This window comes from Pantherophis guttatus, chromosome 1 (genome assembly GCF_059756535.1).
Source record: "Pantherophis guttatus breed Tessera chromosome 1, ASM5975653v1, whole genome shotgun sequence".
In the NCBI taxonomy this organism is placed as follows: Eukaryota; Metazoa; Chordata; class Lepidosauria; order Squamata; family Colubridae; genus Pantherophis; species Pantherophis guttatus.
In genome coordinates this window covers 216,957,379-216,982,298 of record NC_142063.1, presented here as the reverse complement: position 1 = coordinate 216,982,298, position 24,920 = coordinate 216,957,379, and positions in this window count along the sequence as shown.

Here is a 24,920-nt window from a genome sequence, read left to right as displayed (position 1 = left end):
GAAGACTCCCCGATGAGCAGAGCAGCACCCCAGGCATTCTTCAGTCACCAGAGGCCCTCCGGAAACAAAGCAGAGCAACAGAAGGCCGTCTGGGACTTCACCCCAGGAGCTGCAGACACAGGAACCTCCCTCATCGACTGCTGGAGAAAAATGAGGACTGAGCATGCCCAGAACGAGCCTGCAAAGAAAGAAGAAGGAAACATAAATACAAGTCAGCGCAACATAGAGATAAGTAAATACAGACATACATCTACCATACCCAGGCCTTATTGTGAGTATGCTAAGGTCTTAAATCATGGACAGCTACTAAACATGAATAACACCTCACTACACTCAGGGACAATACCTCCAGACTTTATAAAATTGAAATTAGATGGAAGCAACTTAATGGAATGGGATCAGTGTTTACAGATTGTATATATGAAAGAAAATGTTTTATTTTTTATTGATAACCCACCAAATAAGCCTTGGACCTATGAAATAGACTGCCTCCACCACAAAGCATACTATATGTTAATTGTTTCTATTTCCCCAAGTATACTCCCCAGTATAGAGCATAATTTAACTGTATTTGAAGTATATCAAAAATTATTCAGACTGTTCTATAGCAAAAATGTAGCCACTACCACAAAAATCTCTAGGGAATTCTATTCTGCCAAACTAAAACATGATACATCCATGAGTGAGCATATCTTGAATTTAAACGCTGTAAGAGCAGACCTTATTCAAAGGGGAGAAACCATTTCTGACAACACCATGAAAAGCATTATAATTAACTCACTAGATCACAGCTGGGATAACTACATTACACTAATAGATAACCTAAGTATAGAGCAAATTACTTTAGAAAACCTTACCAATAAGCTTATTACTGAAGATAGACTTAGAAGAGAGCGATATACACAACAAAGAGAAGGTAGAAATCAAAGAAGGACTGATTTCAGGGCCAGAGACAGATACCCACATGAATGTCTCACATGTGGATCTGAAAGACATCAGAGTAGAGACTGTCCCAAGAATATAGGATACAGTGACTCATATAAACACAAGGATAGAAGAATACACTTTTTAGACAGAACCTCCCCAGATTACAGGTATAAGAGAAGAGAATCACCACACTCTAGAGAAAGACAAACATACAGAAATAACCCTAGAGAAAATAAGAAAGGATCACTATATGGAATAAGAAATAATAACACTTTGATATCTGATTCACTCAACACCTGGCTCATAGATTCAGGAGCCACATGCCATACAACTCATAATAGAGAAATATTAAGTAACTTCACTGAAAAGAAATATTATATTAAAGTAGCAAACCAAAATAGAGTCCTAGTGAGAGGAATAGGAGACACGCATATAAAAGGTATAGGAAAAATAGAGGGGGTACTATTTGTGCCCGAAATTCCAAATAACATATTGGCAACCCTAAAGTTAAGCTTAGACAATGCAATAGAAACCACTTTCAGAGGTGGAAAGGTATTCATGACTAAGAACAACAGAAACATAGGTAAACTATTTACAAATGATGGACTAACATACCTACTGCCACAAGATAACGAACTAGTCTATGCAAACTATCAATTAAGAAACAAAAAACCAAATTCAGATAGCCATGATGAAAATAATGATAAGAATGCATCAAACACTGATACTAATATGTCTGAAAATTTAAACAATGGAAAACCTATTCACGATAATTGTAGTCACTTACTCCACAGAAAGCTAGGACACGCGAGCTTTCCAGTCATACGAAAAATGTTAGAGTGTTCCGAAGATTTAAAAATAAAGAACTGTAAAAATTACTTAGAATGCTCTGTATGCAATTCTTCCAAAATTAAAAACAAGCCAAAACCCAAAAAAGCCACCCGCACCACACAATCAACCTTTCAACTAATTCATATGGATGTAGTAGGCCCATTAAAACCTTCAATTAAATACAAAAAAAGATACTTCCTGACCATAGTCGATGACTATAGTAGATTTGGTTTTGTATACACCCTTAACCACAAAAGTGAGGTTTTCAAAAAATTTAAGGAGTTCTTTAAAATGGTAGAAACACAATACAATACCAAAATCAAACAAATAATGACTGACAGGGGGTCGGAATTCCTATCCAACGAATTTTCAATTTGGCTAAAATCACAAGGAATATTGCACTTTAAATCTTGTCCATTTTCCCCATTCCAAAATGGAGTCTCTGAAAGGAAGAATGGTTTGCTACAAACCATGGTTAAATGTGTGTTAGATGATGCTGGTTTAAACCAGTCATTCTGGGCTGAAGCCCTTAATTATTCCAATTACACTATAAATCGCTTATGGTCCAGTACAATCAATAAGACCCCATACGAACTCATGTATGGAAGGAAACCAAAAATTGGGCATTTACACGTATTTGGTGTATCTGCTGATGTATATGTGCCCTCACAGTTAAGACGCAAAGGAGAGAAAGTATCCAAAAGACTGATATTTATGGGGTACGAATCAGGAACCAAGGGATATCGCTTCATTGATAAAAATAATCACTTCATTGTATCCAGATCTGCCGTGTTTCATGAACACATGAACTGGTCAAAATTACATCTCAATGAAATTTACCCAGAATCAAAAAATATTACACACACGCACGCAAAACATCACACATCAGATACGAACCCCAAATCCACATCTACTAACAGAATCAAATGCCCAGTAATAGTTAATGATGAATGGAAAAAAGGACACCCCACTTTGAAAGTAGATCAATTAACCGAAAAAGAAGCTAAGTATATGCATAGCGATGAACATCCCCAGAATAGGCCCATTAGATCCAATAGGGGCATAATTCCTAAAAGATTAGATGATTACGTACTGTCTATCCAAGCTAAACACCTGACTCCTAACACATATGATGACATACTTAAGCTACCCCTAGAAGAAAAAAGTAAGTGGGAGGAAGCAATGAAAAAAGAGATGGACAGTTTGAGAGAACTAAATGTATATACACCAACAGACCTGCCCACTGAGAAATCCCCTATTGGCACTAGGTGGATCTATAAAATCAAGGAGCTAGAGGATGGTAAATTCCTATACAAAGCCAGGTTGGTGGCTCAAGGCTTTGCCCAAAGATTTCCGGATGACTATGAAGACACTTATTCCCCAACCGTTAGATCAGAAAGCGTGAAAACAGCACTAGTGTTAGCTTCTATCTTAAATCTGGAAGTATATCAATTTGACGTGCATACAGCCTATCTGCACGCTGATCTAGATAAAGAAATTTATGTGAAAGCACCCCCAGGAAAGGATACAAAAAAGGGAGAAATTTGGCTATTAAACAAGAGCCTTTATGGACTAAAACAGTCCGGTAAGCGGTGGTATGAGTGCTTATCAAAGATACTTAAAAATATGGGTTTTGTAGCTACTTCATCTGATTTTTGTTTTTTCACAAAAAAAAATAATGATTCTATTGAATATGTTTTGATTTATGTTGATGATATATTGTATTTTGGACACGACAAAATTAAATGTGATAATTTCGCTGAACAACTAGGCAAAAATTTCAACTTAAAAATATTAGGAAAGGTAAATAAGTATCTAGGAGTCCAAATTGACAAAACAGATAAGGGGTTCAAATTATCTCAGAAAGACAAGATTATGGAACTCATACAAAAATGTAATTTAATTAATTCAAAAATTTGTGATACTCCTATGTCAACTGATTTTTATAGGAATGTGTATAATGAGTACGAACCATTCAAGGATAACACGTTATATCGATCAATTATTGGGTCCTTATTATACATATCTAATTGGACCAGGCCTGATATCACCCTTGCTGTAAATTTGTTGTCAAGACATGTAAGCAATCCTAACTCATACCACTGGGAAGGAATTAAGAGGATTCTAAAATATCTAAAGTCTAGCATTGATATGTGCTTATTCTTAGAACCATTCATTTCTGAAAAACCAACTTTGACCTGCTACGCTGATGCTGATTGGGCTACTGATTCAAAAACCAGAAAAAGTACTTCTGGATATGTTTTTCTTATAAATGGCTGTGCGGTGCACTGGTACACAGGCAAACAGAATTTAATTGCCACTTCCACAGCGGAAGCCGAATATGTTTGTTTATCCAAAGCGGTCAACAATCTAACTTGGTTCGATGACTTGTTAACCAATGTGTGGGATGAACCTGTTTATCCAATTATTATCAATGAGGACAATAAGGCAGCAATTGATATATCAGCTTCCGAAGCAATAGGTCAACGATCTCGACATATCGATATAAAATATAAACATGTAAGACAACTGTCAAGTATAGGATTTATTAAAGCTATCCATTGCAATACTAGTGAACAAATTGCTGATATCCTCACTAAGCCATTGCCAACCAAACAACATATGTATTTGACTTCCAAACTTGATGTGCATATATAATCTTAATAACCCACCATTAGTTAGGTATTTTAGAGGGGGATTTGTTACAGATGAAAATACCTAACCTGATATCTGTAAATATGTGTGCTTGTTTATATGTCATTGTGTGATGTCATTGTGTCACTTACCATTGGTTAGTACTTACCATTAGCCCCGCCTTCTCTGTATATAAGTTCTTGCTCCTCCCAGATTAGTGCCTGTCTAATTGTGTTCCTGAGGAAGAAAAGAAATAAATATTACTATTACAAGAAAGCCTACAGTCTCTTATATATGGGCCTAACCAGGATAACCAAACTAGCAACATATAATTTATATAATAAAAGAGAACTAAAGGGAAACACCATTATCTATACAGGCAGTCTTTGACTTACAACAGTTTATTTAGTGACCGTTTGAACTTACAACAGCACTAAAAAAAAAAAGTGACTTATTGTTCACACTTATGACCATTGCAGCATCCCCATGATTTACATTTGGATGCTTGACAACTGACTCACATTTATGACAGCTTCAGTGTCCCGGGTCATGTGATCTTTTGACAAGTAAAGTCAATGGGGAAACCAGATTTACTTAATGACTGTGTTACTAATATAAGAACTACAGTGATTCGCTTAAGAAATGTGAGAAAAGTCGTAAAATGGGGCAAAACTCACTTAACAAATTTCTCACTTAACAACATAAATGTTGGGCTCAATTGTAGTTGTAAATTGAGGACTACCTGTACTGCGATCAGGAATAGCCTTACGCTAGTATGCTGGAAATCTTAACACTCCCTTATCTACAAGTATGCCGCACTAAATTTTATGAGATTTCCTCTCAGCAAACATGTATAGGATTTTCCAATAAATTTACCTAATTATCTCATCATAGTTAAAAATTACACTGGAAAAACAAAAAAATTAGACCTCTGCTTTACTGCAGAACTTCATTGAAACGTTGGATTGACCACATTTAGCCTATTGGGAGCAATATTGCACCAAGTAGTTAAATTTTACCACATTTATTAATTATCCTTAGTAAAATTCCTCAAACCTGGCAAGCAACGTACTATTCACAATTAAATAATTCTTATTCTTTTTACATTCCTAGCATCAAAAACAGCTCTGCAGCTAAATATGTAGCTTGTGTATTTGGGGATACAACAATGTCTTATGTTGTCTATTCCTAATCTACCATTAATAATAACAAATAATCTATTTCTTGTTGGATACTTCAAAATTATTGCTTTGGAGAACCCAACCGATGTGCCAGTTTGAGAAGTCCAACTTAATATGCCAAAATCAGTGCTTATAGGACAACTCACAGTGTCATAAGTTCCATGACAAACATGGAAGTGTCTCAACATATTATTGGCCCGGTACATATGTCAGGGCACATTCTGGAGCTTTTCATAGCCATGTTTTGCCATATTTGCAAATCTTGTAAAATAGGTCAATACATTAAGGCTCTAAGGGATTGTTCTGTTACTTTTATCAATGCCATGTTTCCTCCACAGAATGCAGGCAACAGGGCATCATCTGTCTTGAGACAGAATTATTTTCTGGCTCTAAAGAACCCAATGCATACCCAGGCTCATGGTGAAAGTTAAAGATGATCTCAAGCTGACCTTGATTCCTTCAGAAGCTTCTTGGATGAGAAGCAAATCATCTTCAAAGAAAAAAAATAGAAAGTCCAGTTGCCTCTGAGAATCTCCATAGACATTCCTGATGACAGCATCCATTTTTCTTAACACTATGAAGGAATCGTTGCCTATAAAATAGAACTCCTGGTAAGAAAATTTGCCAGTCTAGCCAAAAGACCAGGAATTCCCAGGGCCTGAGACTAGTTAAAATCAGATAAGTGCTACTGTTACCTGTTGAGAATGACTCACCGGACTCTGGGGACAAGCACAAGAGGAGAAGTTGACATTGATAGTTCTCCATTTTCCAACCTCATTTCTGCTATGAGACTTCAAACAACAGGGCTTGAAATACCTTAGGGAGCTCTGCTGTTTTGTTAAAATCTGATCTGGCTTCACTGTCAGACCTGCTTTTCTCTATTTATTTAATTTTTTATTTATTAAATGCCTATACCACCCACCTCTCTGGTACAGTGACTCTAAGACTCCACCTGAGTCATGCTATTTTTTTCAGCTTCTCAGAAAGCTTCAGATTGTTTTTCAGCTTTGACTTGTTGGCTATTGGCTTTGATTCTCTCTTTCTCTCTCCCTTCCTCTCCCTCTCCCTCTCCCCCCCTCAATTCTTGACCTATTCAACTGTAATCAATGCCTAAAAATTATTGCCAAATCACCAGACACCAGAAGTCAACATCACCAAAGAAAAGGACAGTGGAATACCTGTAAAAGAAAGAAATATAAGGGACAACCTTTCTTTGAGGTTCATATTGATGCATTCCCAGGAAAGGCAGAATTCTTTAACCTGGTGATGTGTATAACTGAGGAATAGTACTCTCTACCACAAAGCAAGCATTTTAATTCCTTTTTTTAAGCTGAATCAATAAAACTTGCTATGCACACATTTGGAACTGCAGTTGTACCTAGGCCTTATGTGTACTGAGCCACATGGACAGTAGAAGAAGAGAGGATCAAATAAATAGAAAAGGGAGTGCTAGTGTGTTTTCCAGTTTATTATAGTAAGCCTAGCTGAGCACCCTGAACCATAGACAAAGGAGGTAAGAGAATATCGTAAACACCTCTTTGAAATCTAAATGCAATTAATGCATTCTGTGGAGCATATATGTTTTCTAAGCAAAATTGCAGAGCTGGAAAAGATGCAGAAAAGGGCAATCCAAGAGACCAAGGATCTGGAACAGCTCTCCTACCACGAAACCTGGCCAAAGAGCTTTAGAGAGAGAGGATAAAATATAAATGTACGTGTAACTGCTGTTAAGAAGGCCAGACACTTTCCCTTCCCTTTTCCTCCCCTCTTCTCCCTTCCATTCCGTCCCTTCCCTTCTGCTCCCCTTCCCCCTAACCTCCCCTCTCCTCTCCTGCACTCCCTTCCCTTTCCTTCCTGTTCTTCTTTCTTTGCACTTTTTTCACCCATCCTTACTTTACTTTAGTGTGGAAAAATGTGAATTTCCAAGAACTTTTCAAGCAAAGTAGTGCTGAAAACTCTCTATAAAAAAAGAAATCAATAAATATATAAAGGGACATTACATTGCATAAATAAAAGATTCTCTGAAGATTTTCTGGGTTCAGGAAAACAAATCATTATTGACCCTTTAGTAACCACAGTACAAAATCTAGTAGCTGAAGTAATTCCTGTTTCTAACCTTAAATGATGTAAGCAATTCCCCAATAGCTGGAAAACAGAAGAAAGATAAGCAAAGCCATCTTTATATTCACAAATAAAGAGAGTTGTTGCACAATAGATTTCATCCAAAGAGGCTAGGTTCTTACAATGTATTCCACAAACTGGAACTGTTCCTTAGAGTTTAACTGTTTTTGTGTAACCTCCTGCGTAGGAGAAGAGTTGAGGCTGATCAGGGTGAACCAGATCAATATCTTCAAATTTTGCAACAGCACACCTCTGCACTGAATATATAGCAGAGGAGGAGGAGGATTAGTATTGGTGTTTCATTACTTACTTTTCTTACAATGTGGTATAGAAGGTAAAACAGGGGTGAAATCCAGCAGGTTCTGACAGGTTCTGGAGAAGTGGTAGCAGAAATTTTGAGTAGTTCGGAGAACCGGCAAATACCACCTCTGGCTGGCCCCAGAGTGGGGAGGGAATGGAGATTTTGCAGTATCATTCCCCTGCTATGCCCACCAAGCCACGCCCAAGCCACACCACACCCACCAAGCCACGCCCACAGAACCGGTAGTAAAAAAAATTGGATTTCACCACTGATCTCAGCTCTTCGTTTTCATTTTACATATCCAGGTTCTGTATACGGAGCTGCAAAATGCTAGTCCTTATAACTTGATGATGGTGATAGTACAGGCAGTCCTCAACTTAGGACCACAACTGAGCCCAACATTTATGTTGCTAAGTGAGACATTTGTTAAGTGAGCATTGCCCCATTTTATGACTTTTCTTGCCACGGTTGTTCAGTGAATCATTGTAGTTGTTAAGTTAGTAACATGGTTGTTAAGTGTTAAGCTTCCCCATTGTCTTTGCTTGTCAGAATGATGATCACATGGCCTCAGGACATTGCAACCCTCATAAATATGAGTCAGTTGCCAAGCATCTGAATTTTGAACACATGATCATCAGAATATTGCAACAGTCGTTAAGTATGAAAAACAGTCATAAGTCTCTTTTTTTCAGTGCCATTGTAACTTAGAAGGTCACTAAATGAATTGTTGTAAATCGAGGACTACCTGTAGCCATATCTTCTCAAAGGAGGGGAAAAAAAACTAGACGTGAATTTCCCTCAAGTAAATGATACAATCTCCGTCCTGACTGCAATTTGGGAGTACTTTCAAATCAACCCTTGAAAATATTTTTTCCCCAATTGATGTGAAAAGAGAGGCAGAAGCATTTGTTTTAGTTTTACTCCTCCCCATATTTCCTCATCCTTTGCTGTGCTCAAAGAAGCCATTAATCAGGGTTTCTCGCATGCCAACCCAAAGGATTGCTTCTGTAATTTACCCAGTCCTTTTCTGAAGGTGGGGGAAGAAAGCAAATTATGCACTTTTTGTGATTTATAATGTTTAAATGGGTCGTTTAAGATGTGCAATAAATGAAATAATTATTCATAATGCCAATAATTCTCTTGAATGTGATGTTAATGCAATCAACCATTTATTGAAGTGGTAACAGGCTAAGCTGCCAACTAGTAAACAGGTAATTAAGTGTCTAACTATGTGGTCAAAGCTTTGTGTGAGAGAGATGGTTTTTCTTTCTTCCCCCTGTGAAAAGCCTTTGGAAAACAAGCTAAATATGTTGTCATTAACATTATTTCTCTTCCTCCCTCCTCACTTCCCAGACATCCTCTGGACATAAGAAGTTTAGTACAAGCATCTCAAAAGTCTTTTTTTTTAAATCTATAATGGCTGAATTGTACTGGGAAGGAAGTCATGAGGAGAAGGTCTCAACAAGGTCTCAAAGAACTTGGGATCGCGGCAAACGATCTGTTGGTAATTCCGGCCTTATAATTGTAATGGTACTTATTCGTTTATTTATTGTTTATATAGGAAATCCAGTTTGATGTAGTGATTAAGGCATAAGGTAAGAAACCGGGTGATGTAATCTTAATCACAAAGCCAGCTGGATGGACTTAAACAAGTTACTTTCTCTCAGTTATAGGAAGGAGGCAATGGCAGACCACTTCTGAAAACCCTTGCCAAGAAAACTGCAGGACTTGTCCAAGAATCAGACACAACGGAACAGAAGAGACAAAATTGTTTATATACGGTACCTGATTTTCCTGAATGAATTCAGAGTGTTGCACTACAAAGCTCAGCATGCTTAAGCAATGAACATGGTAGTTGGGGCAGTTGGCAGTTGTCATTTAGCAACATCCAAATGGCATCAGGTTCTCCACCATACCCCAGTGTATTCCCATATTCCCAGTGGGAATCATGGTAGTTTGGTTTGTTCCCATCATGCTTCTGAATGACACTGACTGTGGGAATGAGGCATCTGGCTAACAGAGAAAAAACCTCAAAGCATCCAAATTGAAATGTTTTCTTCTCTGAGGAAAGACTCTCTGGCGTCTTCTACTAAAGCAAGTTGGATTTTCTAGTTTAGGAGAAAAGTATGCCATTTTAGAATAAATCTGAGTACTTCATGAAACTATGAATGATGTCCAACAGAAGATGAAAAGAATTTTCTTCTTTTCTGTTTATACTTGATGTTGGGTCACAAACCATGATGACTAGGAAAACTTAATAGCAATAGCACTTATATACTGCTTCATAGTGCTTTACAGCCCTCTCTAAGTGGTTTACAGCCTATTTCCCCCAACAAGCTGGCTCCTCATTTTACTCCCCTTGGAAGGATGGAAGGCTGAGTCAACCCTGAGCCAGTCAGGATCGAACTCCTGGCTGTAAGCAGAATTAGCCTGCAATACTGCATTCTAACTACTGTGCTGCCATGGCTCTTTCTAGATATACAAACCTTGTCGAACCTGGACATATAATACGAACTTAATTTCTGAAATCTTTAACTCTTAAATACAAGAATTTACTAAGAAATACAAGATGGTTTTAAAAAAAATATGTCTGCCATAAATGTTGACCCAAGAACTGTCTAGAATAGATTATAATAATTTAATTTATAATATTAAAATGGCAAAGGCTAATATCATTCATATTTAGCATGTGAATTTCCTAGCAGTGTGAAATGCAAGACTTCCCGCTAGATTACTCAATTCTTTTTCTATGAAAGATTAATCATTATTTCCTTTATATTCATTCATTCATTCATTCATTTTTGTTTGTTTGTTTGTTTATATTATTTACATAACTGCCCTCCTCACAATAGTGATTCTGTTGGCATACAAAAATAAAATCAAGAACTAGAACAACAATCCAAATAATAAATATCTGAGGACTCCCCACAAAAAACAAATAAATTAGCTGGTAGATTTTCCTTAACCACCTGCCCAAAGCACCTAGAGGGAAGCTCATGTTTTTAATGACTTGTAAAACAACTTGCAAGGTTTAGGCCAGCCAGCTCTCCAGGAGGATCCTTTTCCATAGAACAGAAGCTGCAAGACAGAAGACACAACTCCTGAGTCCAACACATGACCTTGTTTAATGAAAGGGATCCGGAGCATGGCCTCTCCCTCCTAGATCTCTTTGGGAGACCAATAACTCTCAAATAGCCTTGCCTTATATCATATGGGGCTTTAGCGATGATAATCAGCGCCTTAAATCTCCCTGGAACACCATTCAGAACCAGTGCAGTTCATAGAGAGTGGTGTTTTGTACTCATAAGGTCGCATCCAAAGAACTTTTCCTTGTTGCTGCATTCTGGACCTATTGCAGCTCCAAATGCTCTTCAAAAGTTCAAGCCCTTCCAACTCTGTTATTCTGTAAATCTGGTAAAAGTGGCCCCATGTAAAGCACATTACACTAGTCTACATGAAAGATGACTAAGGCATGAGTCATCAGCTCTCAGTCCAGGAGTAGGCACATTTGGTGCACTAAACAAATCCTGTGCAATAGTCCTCTGGACTATGGCTGCCACTTGTCATGAGTCCATGATTCCAGAATTCTGCCCTAATCCTAATTGGGGAAGTGCAGCTGTTGGAAGTTACAGATGAAAGAACTACAGATAGTCCTTGACTTACAACCAAATTTGGGCCCAACATTTCTGTTGTTAAGTGAAGCATTTGTTAAGTGAATTTTGCCCCATTTTATGACTTTTCTTGCCACAGTTAAGTAAATCACCAAAAAGTTGTTAAGTTAGTAACACGGTTGTTAAGTGAATCTAGCTTCCCCATTGACTTTGCTCATCAGAAGGTCAAAGAAGATGACCCCAGGACACTGCAAGCATCATAAATATGAGTCAGTTGCCAAGCATCTGAATTTTGATCATGTGATCATGAGGATGATGCAATGGTTAGAAGTGTGAAAAATTTACACGTAAATCACTTTTTCCAATCCTGTTGTAACTTTGAATGGTCACTAAATGAACTGTTGTAAATCGAGGACTACTTGTACAGATCCGGGAAGAGTCTTAAAACTCTCAGCCCCTCTGCCTTGCCAGGGTTGAGCCTGCTTTTCTTTATCCAATTCTCATGGACTCCAGGCACTGGGAAAGAATCCAAACAGCATCTTTTCATTAGCCAGAGCAGAGATCTTCAGATGGGTATTGGTGTGTTGATGATCCCTTAGCCCTGTTAGTGGAGAATCTCAACCAACTATTTCCCTCAGATCAGGGATGGGCAAATATGGCCGCTTTACGATCTGTGGACTTCAACTCCCAGAATTCCTGAGTCAGCATAGCAGGCTCAGGAATTCTGGGAGTTGAAGTCCACAGGTCATAAAGGGGCCATAGTTGCCCACCCATTGTTCTCGACGGTAGATGTGCCATTAGCAGTTAAGAGAAGGTGAGCCAAAGTGTGAGAAAAATGCAAACATGCTAGCAAAAACAAGACTGGGTAAAATATACGCAGGCACTTTAAAAAAAAAAAAAGGATACTTTTTATGTGACAACTATCATTAATTCTGATTTTTTCACCCTCCTCAGTGCATAAATGACAGGAAAATGAGCATCTCATACCCACATATTTAGTGTCTATTTCACTTTCCAAGAATAAACAGAGAAAAAGTATCTCATATCTGCAGCAACATACAATCTCTCAAGATATAAAATGTTGCATTTGTTTCCCTATATTTTGTTAAAGTTATAATTAGTCCAGCAATCATCAAATGAGAAGACTTGTTTTTTTTTCTAGAACTAAGTATTTCTGGATAATTTTCTTCTCTGCTGTATTTCTATTACCCTCACCCATTACTACCCCATTGCTGTTCTTGATTTCTTTCAACAACATCATAAATGCCTAATCCATTCTGAATAAAAACATTTATTTTATCAAACAGCAGATAATATGTAACCTGATAAAAGAAGCTGTTCACCACAAGTGTGCAAGTCCTGCAGACCCGCACTATTCTCTCTCCTCTCTAGATTGGGGTTATCTGGAAGGCAGAGAATGTGAAACATCTTTCCCCAGCTTAATGTCCTGAGATACTGTAGTGTGGGGACCTTGGCTTTCAGAATAGCTACTTAGTTAGAACTTACTATGCTTTCTGGCAATTCTGGAAGCTGTATTCTCAATAAATTAGTACTGATTAGATTATGGATCATCAAAACCCATAAATCATCTTTTTTTTATGTTCAGCAAAAGATCCATAAAGAGTTTCCAATCATTAATAAATGCACTTGCTGTTGACAGAAGAGAATATTTATAGCTCATGGTTTTGCTGTGGGGTCCTTGGTGCTCTCTGAGCTTGGTAGTTTTCTTGCAGACATTTTATTACCAACCTAGGTGACATTACCAGTGCCCTGATGATGTCACCTAATTTGGTAATGAAACGTCCACAAGAAAACCACCAAGTTCAGAGAGCAGCCAGGGCTCCATGCTTGTTGTCTTTTTCCTAACCAAGCAAATCAATTTTGTCACTTTACAAATTCTATCATCTTCTCCAACCACTCCTCCACTGTAGGTATTATTGAATCTTTCCATTTTTGTGCGTATGATAATCTTGCTGCAGTCACCATATATAAAACCAACCTTCCATGAGCCTTCCATTAGATTAGGAATATATTTATTTCCTTCACGTTTTCATGGTGGATGTTGCACGGCACAAATACAAAGTTGTGAGAGAAAAGAAAGAAGAAGTTTCTCTCTTTGCTCATAACCAATAACCGTGAGCACAGCAACTTATTTGCAACTTGAGACTAGAGGCTATTTATTTTGATTTTTTTTTAGCTAACTTGACTGTTTTTAAATTGTTTTTAATTTCATTTCCATACTTGTAGGGCAGATTGTTTTGATTCCATAAGCTAGAGGCAGGTAATGCTACCTGGAAATCAGGGCCACAAGCATTGACATGTTTAATATGGTAAACCATTAAAAAACAAATTAATTAGTCAGGAGGGACTAAATTTAATTTATGAGGGTAAATTTTAATCACTGGAGCAGCAAGCTGGAGTATTAAACTACTGCAAAAAGCTTTCGTTAACTAACAATCAACTATAGTTATTTTTAAGCTGTTTGGACACTCTATTTCCTTCAATAGCATTAAAATACATATATTGAAAGTTTTCTTCTATACTAGGTTAAATTGAATCAGTATATTAACTCAAATATTGAATTGTCTGACTTAATTAAAGCCAACATAAAATAAAATCAATTTGTGCATATACATAAAAACCCCACATTCATCCACATGCACCCCACCCCCTCAACACACACCCATTGTGCGGCTAAATAAAAATCAGATGTACTACTGTGTGTGAAGTACTGTAATTTATTGTTCATGTATTTTTTGGCCAAGCCATTTATTTTGATTGACTCAAACTATGTTTCCTTCTATGTTTCGAAACATGCTATATCAGAAATATTACATGAAATAAAGCATGAAAGGTCATTCTAGGATATAAAGCATGAAGGGTCAATCTATCCTACATGCTACACATGTAAAAAGGCTAGAAAATTCTCATCTGAATATGTATAATGATACAAAAAAAATTTTTTTTAACTAACATACAGCTGAAATTAGTTTTTTTTTCCTGTTGGGACTTATGGACAATCAATTTCGTTCTCACAGGGAGGGACTACTCAGGGTACCGTCAGTCAAATTATGTCGACTGGTGACTCCCAGGGGGAGGGCCTTCTCTGTGGGGGCTCCAACCCTTTGGAATGAACTGCCCCCGGAGATACGGAATATCCCTGATCTCCGTGCTTTCCGCCGTGCCCTCAAGACCCTGATGTTCCAACAGGCAGGGCTAAACATACAAACATGTGAATGATTTTTAAAATGTTATCTAATTCTGGGTTTTATTTAATTGACCAAACTAAGTAATAATTTTAATTAGCAATTTTATGATGTTTGTATGTCTATATTTTTCTTGACTGTACACCGCCTTGAGTCCTACGGGAGAAAGGCGGTATAGAAATATAATAAATAAATAAATAAAATAAATAAATAAATTAGAAAAGACTCATGAAAGAATGTTTTTATATGAGCCATGGTGGTGCAGTGGTTAGAGTGCAGTACTGCAGGCTACTTCTGCTGACTGCTGACTGCTTCTACAACTGCCGGCTACCTAGAAGTTTGGCAGTTCGAATCTTACCAGGCTCAAGGTTGACTCAGTCTTCCATCCTTCTGAAGTTGGTAAAATGAGGACCCAGATTGTTGGGGGCAATATGCTGACTCTGTAAACCGCTTAGAGAGGGCTGTAAAAGCACTGTAAAGTGGTATATAAGTCTAAGTGCTATTGTGCTAAGGGCTATATATGATAATTGCAGCAAGTTAATTATAAGCACAATGGTGGAAAGGTTAAAAAAATACCTACAATAGAGGAATGGTTGGTGAAGATGACAGAATTTGCAGAACTGGCAAAATTTGTTTGATTAGAAAAAAAGATAACTATTTATTAGTTAACTGGAAACAATGGGCTTTTGGCTGAAAATGAAAAAAATAAACTGGTGATTTATTAATTTGATGATTAGAACGGATAAAATATGGAAAGAAAATCATGATGTAACCTTAAAAAGGAAGGCAGACAATACATTTATTTGTAACTGCTGTAAAGATTGGAAGCTGCTTTACACTTTTTTCTTTTCTTTCTTTTTCTTTTCTTTATCTATTCACTGCTCTTCTTTATTTTTCTTTTTATTAAATTTGTATATTTTTTACTATTGTATAAAATTCTTCAAAATAAATTTTTTAAAAATAAGAAATATGAGAAATATGAATTGCAACTAATGCTAACCTGAAAAAAAATTAAAAGTAGAGGTCCATGGAAGATGTCAAATGCAGCCCATGACAGGATACTGAAGTCTGGGGAATTTGTCCAAGGATGCAAACTTTCTAGATATTTGTAGCACATCAAGTATTACACGTTAATAAATAAAGTGGTAGGGAAAGAGATAAATTTACCCAAACTCCTTGGGATGTCACAGGTAAAGGCTAAGATCTTGATTAATCCTGTTGTTACCTGCCCTTGAGTACTTCTGTGAAGGTTAACATGGAATTAATTCTACCTACATTTTGCAAATAAGTTCAACAGCATCATGTTCAGTTGTTTCTTCTTTATTTATTGTGGTCTTGCATTCTATCTATTATTCTATGTATATTACCTGTTGTGATGAAATTTTGGTTTAACTCAGAGAATGGGGAGCAGAATATTAAGCCACTGTCCAAAAGAGTCCTGGGAAAGTAGAAAGCATGAGAGAAAAACTCAGAACATATCTGCCTTTAATTAATTTAATTTAATTAATTCAATTTATATGCCGCCCCTCTCCGAAGACCCAGGGCGGCTCATAATACATTTTAAAAAATCCTTGATTGCTTTAGAGGTATATTTTGAAGTAGAGAAGGGCTTTGATAGGTTTTCAAGATGTTTTTCCAAGACTCTTAGCAACTCATGTTTCCTCACCTTGATTATCTCAAAGAGCTCTCACCTGATCAAAATCCATCGGGGATGGGATGGGGAGATCTAAATATTATAAATTAATATAAAAAATAAAACTGAATAAATCAAATCTTTAAAACTATTCATAGGACATAGGAAGCAATTAGGAGGCAGGTTCAAAAACACTATAAATTATGACGGGTCCTTGGTGGTTTCTGAGCTTAGTTGTTTTCTTACATTTCATTACCCAAACTAGGTAACATCATCGGTGCTAATAAGGAATGGGCAAATCCCACTCCTTACCAGAACTGATGGTGTTATCTAGTTTGGGTAATGAAACATCTGCAAGAAAACCACCAAGTTCTGAAAGCACCAAGACCTCTCATTTCAACCCTGAGCTACAAACATTCGCCTTTATTGGTATTATAAAAATATGTAAAGTGTGACAATATTATCACAGTATGCAGGACCATCAAGATGACCAAACAAGAAGAACAAGAGAAATAAATGGATGGAAAAATATCAGATGTCCCCTCTGATATTGCAATGTTTTCAGACCTCCAAGCTCACAGGTTACCAAACCCCATAAAGTTGGAAAGACTTACCGGTAGCTATCATCAGAGAAGACCAGATATAGGCCTGGTCTTCTCTTCTTGCAAAATTGGACCTTTTCTGCATCAAAATGGCAAATATGCAAAATCTGGGAGCCTTTCGGAGACCCTTAAGACAATATTCTATAATATTTCCGTTTCTCTGCCAGTGAGAGTGGAGGAGGGCCTGTGCCATAACAGTCTTGTCAATTACAGTGCAGTTCCTTTAAAAGCAGTCGCTATTAGACATGAGGAGAAGAAAGTCAAAAGCCTACAAAATCAAGGGCAGCCTATCAAATTCACAGCAGTGTTCTTTCCAGCAAGCCTGGGGAGAGCTTCTAGTCCAAAAGAATATTACTCTGCAGCTGAGAAGCCTGCATTTCTGTATCTAGGGCTCCCTCATCATTCTAACCATGCAAGCTAGCACAATGAAAACTCCAGGACTAGCCATGTTTTCCCTCTCTCTCTTTTTTCCCTAATTGTCTCTCCTGACAAAGAGCTCTTGAAACTTGAAAAACCTGCAGCCATTTTGTAAACTTTCAGCTTTCTTCTCCGGAGACTCAGGGCGGCTTACAATGCGTTAAGCAATAGCCTTCATACTTTTGTATATTTATACAAAGTCAGCTTATTGCCCCCACAATCTGGGTCCTCATTTTACCTACCTTTGAAAGGATGGAAGGCTGACTCAACCTTGAGCCTGATGAGATTTGAACTTGCAGTAATTGCAAGCAGCAGATGTTAATAACAGTGCTTTAGTCCACTGTACTATCAGGCTCTTATAATCAGCTTGTCCAATAAACGACCACTATGGAGGTTGAAACAAGGTGGTTCTGACAACCTGCCAATCATTTTAGCCCAAACATTTCAGGAATGGACTAACATCTTGGCCTTGATCTCTGCTAGCCTAAACTCTATTCCTTGTGATCACTCGGAAAGATAAACACACATAATCTATAAGAAACTAAAGCTGCAGTTTTGTTCCCTGGGAAGACAGGTTTGTATTGTATTGTGTTGTATCGTGTCTCACCAAGTCAGAGAGAATGCTGGTACACGGAGGATGTGTTTAGAGATAGAAGTATCCCCAGCTCTCACACCAGAGAAGGAATCAGTGAATATTTCTGGGACGTGTTAGGAGAAGCTGTGGAAATACTGAATCCAAATCTTTGTCCCCGCCCTCCCCTGTTGGTGATATTTTAGGCCCCTCCTGCTGCAAGTAAAACCTTTTTCTCTTCCTGAAGCTAATTTTTCTTTTTCTTCTGTTCCATATTCACCCTGGCAGGACCTATTCATAGGTCACAGTCTCCAGAGTTGAAGTTTCTGACCTATAGATAAAAATTTCCTGCAATTAAATTGCATATAAAACCCAACACGTACACATACTTGGAAAATCTTCTGCCATTTGTACTGAAACAGAAGCGAATTGGCTTTTGGTTCTTCCTACAATGTCTCTGTGTTGGAATAGAACTCTGCTTTATCAGTGACATATAATTTCTTCACAAAATGTCTTTTTAGCTTTGAATATAATATGATTATAAACACATGCTGTCAATTATTCTTTAGCACAGGGATCCAAATCCTACTGTATACATGTAGACAAATGAATGGGTTACCAAATGCACTTCCTGGATTGATTTAAAGTTCTGGGCATTATTACTTTCCGAGTCTTAAAATTCCTTGGGAGATTAATTTCTCCATTTTGCTCATGCAAGTGCAACTTGGCCACTGCTCGTGCAAGTGCAGTTGTGTGTGTGCGGGCACACACTCGCCTGCCACTTCCATGGCCCTGTTCCAAATGGCCCATGGCCCAATAGTGGACTGTGGCCTGGGGGTTGGGGACCCCTTCAGTAAACTATCTTTGTTAACCATCTAGAGACCGCTAGAAAGGCCCCACTACTTGCCAGCCTGTTCCATTGGCTGACAGCTCTTAAAATCCAGATCTTTCTCCTGATGCCTAGCGTGAAACTCCTTCCTTATAGTTTTGACCTGTTATTTCTGGTCCTGCCTTCTGGGAAATACAGAATCAGTCAGTTTCCTTTCTCGTGTGATAATCCTTTGGATATTTGAAGACTGTTGTCACATCTCCTTTTACTGGTCTTTTTTATTGCTTAAACATACTTAGATCAATTAATTGTTCTTTGTAGGACCTGATTTCCAAACTCACCATCTCGTAGCTTTCCTCTGAACCCACCCTAATGTGTCAGGCCTTTTTTTTTTTTTAATAGTTGCTCCGAATTGGGGACATTAGTCCAAGTGGCGTCTGACCAAAGGAGAACATTGTGGAACAAATATTTCCTGTGATCTGAACTCTATGTTCCTGTTAATGCACCTCTAGAAAGTATTTGTCTTCTTAGCCGCTGCTTGCTTGCTTGATTTATATGGCTGCCCATCATGCTGTAATGATCAGGTAGCTAACAACTCATTAAAAACACAGTGCAAAAATAAACATCATGCTTACCTTGTGATATAACAGGGATACCCTGATATTTCTTTGCCTTTTATTTGTCCTACCCAGATAAAGTAGTTTATTATTCTTCCTGTTAAATTCCATTCCATTTTTTTTCCTGTCTAGTGTGGAAGCCTGTCTAAACCCTTTTGAATCTTTATTTGAATTATTAGCCACCTTCCCAGTTGTGTGTCACCTGCAAAAGTTAATCGTGTCCCATCACCAGCCGTAACACAATCTGATAAACGTTTTCAACAAACTAGGAGGAAAAGCAGAACATTTTCAGTCTGGTCCCTGACTGTGGAGCTCCCTGCTGTGAGAAATTTGTCGGCTCCCTCTTTGCTGGATGGGTTTTAAAGAAGTGATTAACTTAAGTTCAGCCTTTTAATATGGAATATTCTTTTATACTGTCATTGCTTTGAAGAACTTATTTGTCATGATTTCCTGGTTTGTTTTGAGATGATTTGACTGTCAACTGTGAAGAGAGTGCAAATTGTTTACTGTGTTGTGAGAGGTGTGTACAGCCCAGTACCAGAAACTCCAGGGCATTACCCAGCTACCAGAGCCTTCTAAAAATTCCTATAAAGCTCTCAGGTTAATAAAATGAAAAGGGAAAAATGATCAAATACACAGTGAACAGTCAGAATAACAGAGCTATTCTGTTGGAGGTCTTGGAGGTCCTCTAGTCCAACCCCCTGCTCAAGCAGGAGACCCTATATCAGTGATGGAGAACCTTTTTGCCGTCACGTGCCACAAGCATGGGGAGCGTGGGGAGGTCGTGCACATGCATGCCCACACCCACAATTCAATGCCTCCCACCCACCCCCCGCATACACGTGACCCCCCCACGCTCCCCCCCACTTTTAGCACACTATGACACGGTGGGCCCGGTAGGCCCGTTTTTCGCCCTCCCCAGGCCCCAGAGGCTTTCTTGGAGCCTGGGGAGGGCGAAAATGGCCTTCCCCACCCCTCTGGAAGCTCTCCAGAAGCTGGAAACATCCCATTTCCCGACTTCCAGTGGACCCAGAAGGTCCGAAAATCAGCTGGCCGGCACGCACATGCGCACCGGAGCTAAACTAGGGCAACGCCCACCAATATGGCTCCATGTGCCACCTGTGGCACATGTGCCATAGGTTCGCCATCATGGACATATACCATTCCAGACAAGTGGCTGTCTTTACTATATTTCATTAAAAAGTTATTTAAACTTATTATTTAAATTTCATGATATGTAATGGTGCTAGTCCCACTCCTTTTTTCCTGGCACCCCCTACCATGACCGACAATCACAATTGAGCCCAAAAATTATGTTGCTAAGCAAGGCAGTTGTTAAGTGAGTTTTGCCCCATTTTATAAACTTTTTTAACACAGTTGTTAAGTGAATCACTGCAGTTGTTACTCTAGTAACACAACTTTTAAGTGGATCTGGCTTCCCCATTGACTTTGCTTCTCAAAAAATTGCAGAAGATGATCACATTACCTGAGGACACTGCATAAATATGAATCAGTTGCTAAGCTTCTGAATTTTGATCACATGACCATGAGGTTACAGTCGTGTGAAAAACAGTCATAACTCACTTTTTTCAGTGCTGTTGTAACTTCGAATGGTCACTAAATGAATTCTAGGTCAAGAACTATCGGTAATTTGTGTGGTGGCCTATGCAAGACAGTCAAAGATCAAGTGGGGCCATCAGAACCCCCCCTCCCCACCAATGTTAAACACTTATAGGATCACCCTTAAAGATATTTGTTTTTTGAAAAATATAAATTGTTTTAAGTGTGAAACAAGTGTAAACTCTGTTGAATGAGTAAGCTAGACACTTGGAAAGCTGCAGTTCTTCTTATATGTCCACTAGTTACATTCATTGAAGCTCCTTTTAATGATGTGAATTATGGAATCTGATCACCTGCCTATGCAGTATTAAATATTGCTCATATAGTTCATAGAAAGTACTTTCTCTTTGAAACTATTATTTCTGAAAAATGTTCTAGGAGTTCTGAACTTCTGATCCAACTTTACAAAACTCTTCCCTTGTTCAAATTATTTGATTTGGGGAAAAGAGATTTATGTTTCAAAGCAGATCTCTGTCAAGGAAAAGCAACATTATGACTTCAAAGTGTTTGGAATTTCCATTAATTGAATCCAACATGCCGAGTGGTCAACAATTGTAGAGTTTGTAATCCACAACATCTGGAGAGCAAGAACAATAATGTACTGGAAATTAAATTTCTCTGGAACCATCCTGACTCCCTGAGTTATGCATGCAGCTGGACTACAACTCCAGAGCGACTAGCCATCATGTTCTCTGGGATTTCTGAAAATTATTGTGCCCGTACATCAGGAGGACACCAGGTTGAGGACGTTTTCTTTAAAAATGTGCTCGTATGCACCAGTATCAAGGCTCACACAGTCTTTATTTAGCAACTAAGTCATTTAGCAATCATTCACGATGATGATGATGATGATGATGATGATGAAAAAAGTAACTCTGTGACTAACCCTTCACAAGTCTGGAAAGCAAAAGAAAGCCAAAATAAGATCATTAAACTCCATCACAGTTTCACTTAGTGACTGCTTCACTTAACAACCAAATTGCCATTTCCAGTGTTGCTAGCTAAATGAGGATTACCTGTATTTATTTATTCATTAAATATATATACTGTCCATCTCACTATCTAAAAGAATTCTGGGCAGCCTACAATACAATAAAAATAGAAATGTAAAAACAACTATAAATATAAGAACATTAATTATTGCAAAATGATGAGCAGAAAAAAGCAAGGCACTTGCAGGAAAACTGGGGATCACTCAATTTATTCCAAAGTGTGCATGGAAATTTATTTCTCATTATCCCTTGGAATGGGGATGCCTCCCAAATTATAGGTAGTTCTCAACTTACGACCATAACTGAGTCCATAATTTCTGTTGCTAATTGAGACATTTGTTGAGTTTTGCTCCTTTTTACAACCTTTCTTGCCGCAGTTGTTAAGTGAATCCCTGCAGTTATTAAGTCAGTAACACGGTTGTTAAATGTATCTGGCTTCCCAATTCATCTTTGCTAATCAGAAGGTGCAAAAGGGGGTCACATGACCCCAAGACACTGCAACCATCATAAATATGAGTCAGCTGCCAAGCATCTGAATTTAGATCACGTGACCATGAAGATGCTGCAATGGTCTTAAGTGTGAAAAACTGTCATTAGTTGTTTTCAATGCCATTGTACCTTTGAACGGTCACTAAATGAACTGTTGTAAGTTCATTCAGAAAACTAAAACAGCCTGAAGCAGACTAGCCAAATTTATCTTTCTATTCTCCAGAAATAGGGGCTCAGAAAGAGAAATAATGGAAGAACAGAAGTGATAATAGAATGGGGGAAGAGTGATATATAAAGTTGTGTACTGGCATTTGAGTGCTTGTTGGTGTGTTGCCTAGAGGCCAGGTGTCCTTGTGTTGGCTTCCTGGGGTTTTGGAGGTCACTAACATAGGTATAGGGGACATGGTGGCTCAGTGGCTAAGATGCTGAGCTTGTCGATCGAAAGGTCGGCAGTTCAGCGGTTCGAATCCCTAGTGCCGCATAATGAGGTGAGCTCCCGTTACTTGTCCCAGCTTCTGCCAACCTAGCAGTTCGAAAGCATGTAAAAAATGCAAGTAGAAAAATAGGGACCACCTTTGGTGGGAAGGTAACAGAGTTCCGTGCACCTTTGGCATTTAGTCCTGCCGGCCACATGACCATGGAGACGTCTTTGGACAGCACTGGCTCTTCGGCTTTGAAACGGAGATGAGCACTGCCCCCTAGAGTTGGGAACGACTAGCACATATGTATGAGGGGAACCTTTACCTTTACCTAACATGGGTATAAGTAAAAGAATCTATGATAGTGACTGACTTAAATAAAATAAACTTTCCAACCTGGTCTTGAAGCCTCAGCAAGCCTATTGTCACCAATCCTTGGGTCAGGGCTGGGCAGCTATGGCCCCTTTATGACCTGTGGACTTCAACTCCCAGAATTCCTGAGCCAGCCATGCTCATCCATATTGAAGTCCACAGGTCTTAAAGGGGCCACAACTGTCACCACAGTCACACCTCCTTTGTGTTTTTCCCTTTATTCAATGCTCCTGTAATTCTTTCAGAACATTATCCCATGCAGGCCAATAGCAAACTGTTTTCCTTCAGGCCTTTATCAATTTCACCAAAGAAAGGAGAGAATCCTGAAAAGGCTAACTGTGGAGAAATTCCTTGTGCTGTATTTTGTTGACAGGAATGCTCTACAGCAGCAGGAAGGGAGAGCACCAAGGTTCTTTTTTCAAAACATAGCCAAGAACAGATGCACGGCTATTATTTATTATGTTCAGTGCCACTAATGTCATCCCCTTTCCAAAGAAAGATTGTGACACCCACACCCACACATATACAACTAACCCACTGCAGTGTATGTGTAACTATGCTATACTGGTACACATCACAGAGTCATGAGGAATAGAAGAAAACATACCCTATTTCTAAAAACAAAGTAGAATTGTTTTGTATTAAGAAAATTTAAGGAGTCAGAGTGAAAAATCAAATATCCCAAAATACAATTTATCCAAATTGGGGGAAATAAAACAGAAAGACTGGTCCCTGAACAAACACAAATGAGTTAAATGATGGGACCTAATTCCATTAACATAACTATTATACAAATTCCCTTTTTTGACCCTGTAATCCCTTAATTTGGGGGGTACAGTCGGGGTGACTGGATTGAGCTGAGTGTTTACTGACCAGATGCCCTTCCTGACACCACATGGAGTTCGCAGCACATGCTTTTTTTTTCTTTGCACCCTAGGAGAGAGAATCATCTGCTACTACGGCACCTAGGATTGAACTCTCAACCTTCTGGAAGAGTGGGAGAAGAGCATCTTCACCTCTAGGCCACCTCTCATAACTATTATACAAAATTTCATTAATATGCCTTGAAAAGAAGACAAAATCCTGATAGATAGTTATCACTGCAAAAGAGCCCTGCCATAACGTGTGCACCAACTGGAAAAAAACCTGAACCGCTAACCATCAGAAACTTTTCTGCCAAATATTTGAGTAGCAAAGTAGAGGAATAAGATAGGAAATCTGACAAAAATATATAAAATTAATCAGGCCAATTGCTGAAGAGATAAAAGATAAATACATTTTAGTCAATAAATACATGATAGCAGTGTTCCAATATCTCAGGGGTTGCCACAAAGAAGAAGTGGTCAAGCTATTCTCCAAAGCACCTGAAGGCAGGACAAGAAGCAATGGATGGAAACTAATCAAGGAGAGAACCAACCTAGAACTAAGGAGAAATTTCCTGACAGAACAATTAATCAGTGGAAGGACTTGCCTCCAGAAGTTGTGGGTGCTCCAACGTTGGAAGTTTGAAAGAAGAGATTGGGCAACCATTTGTTTGAAATGGTATA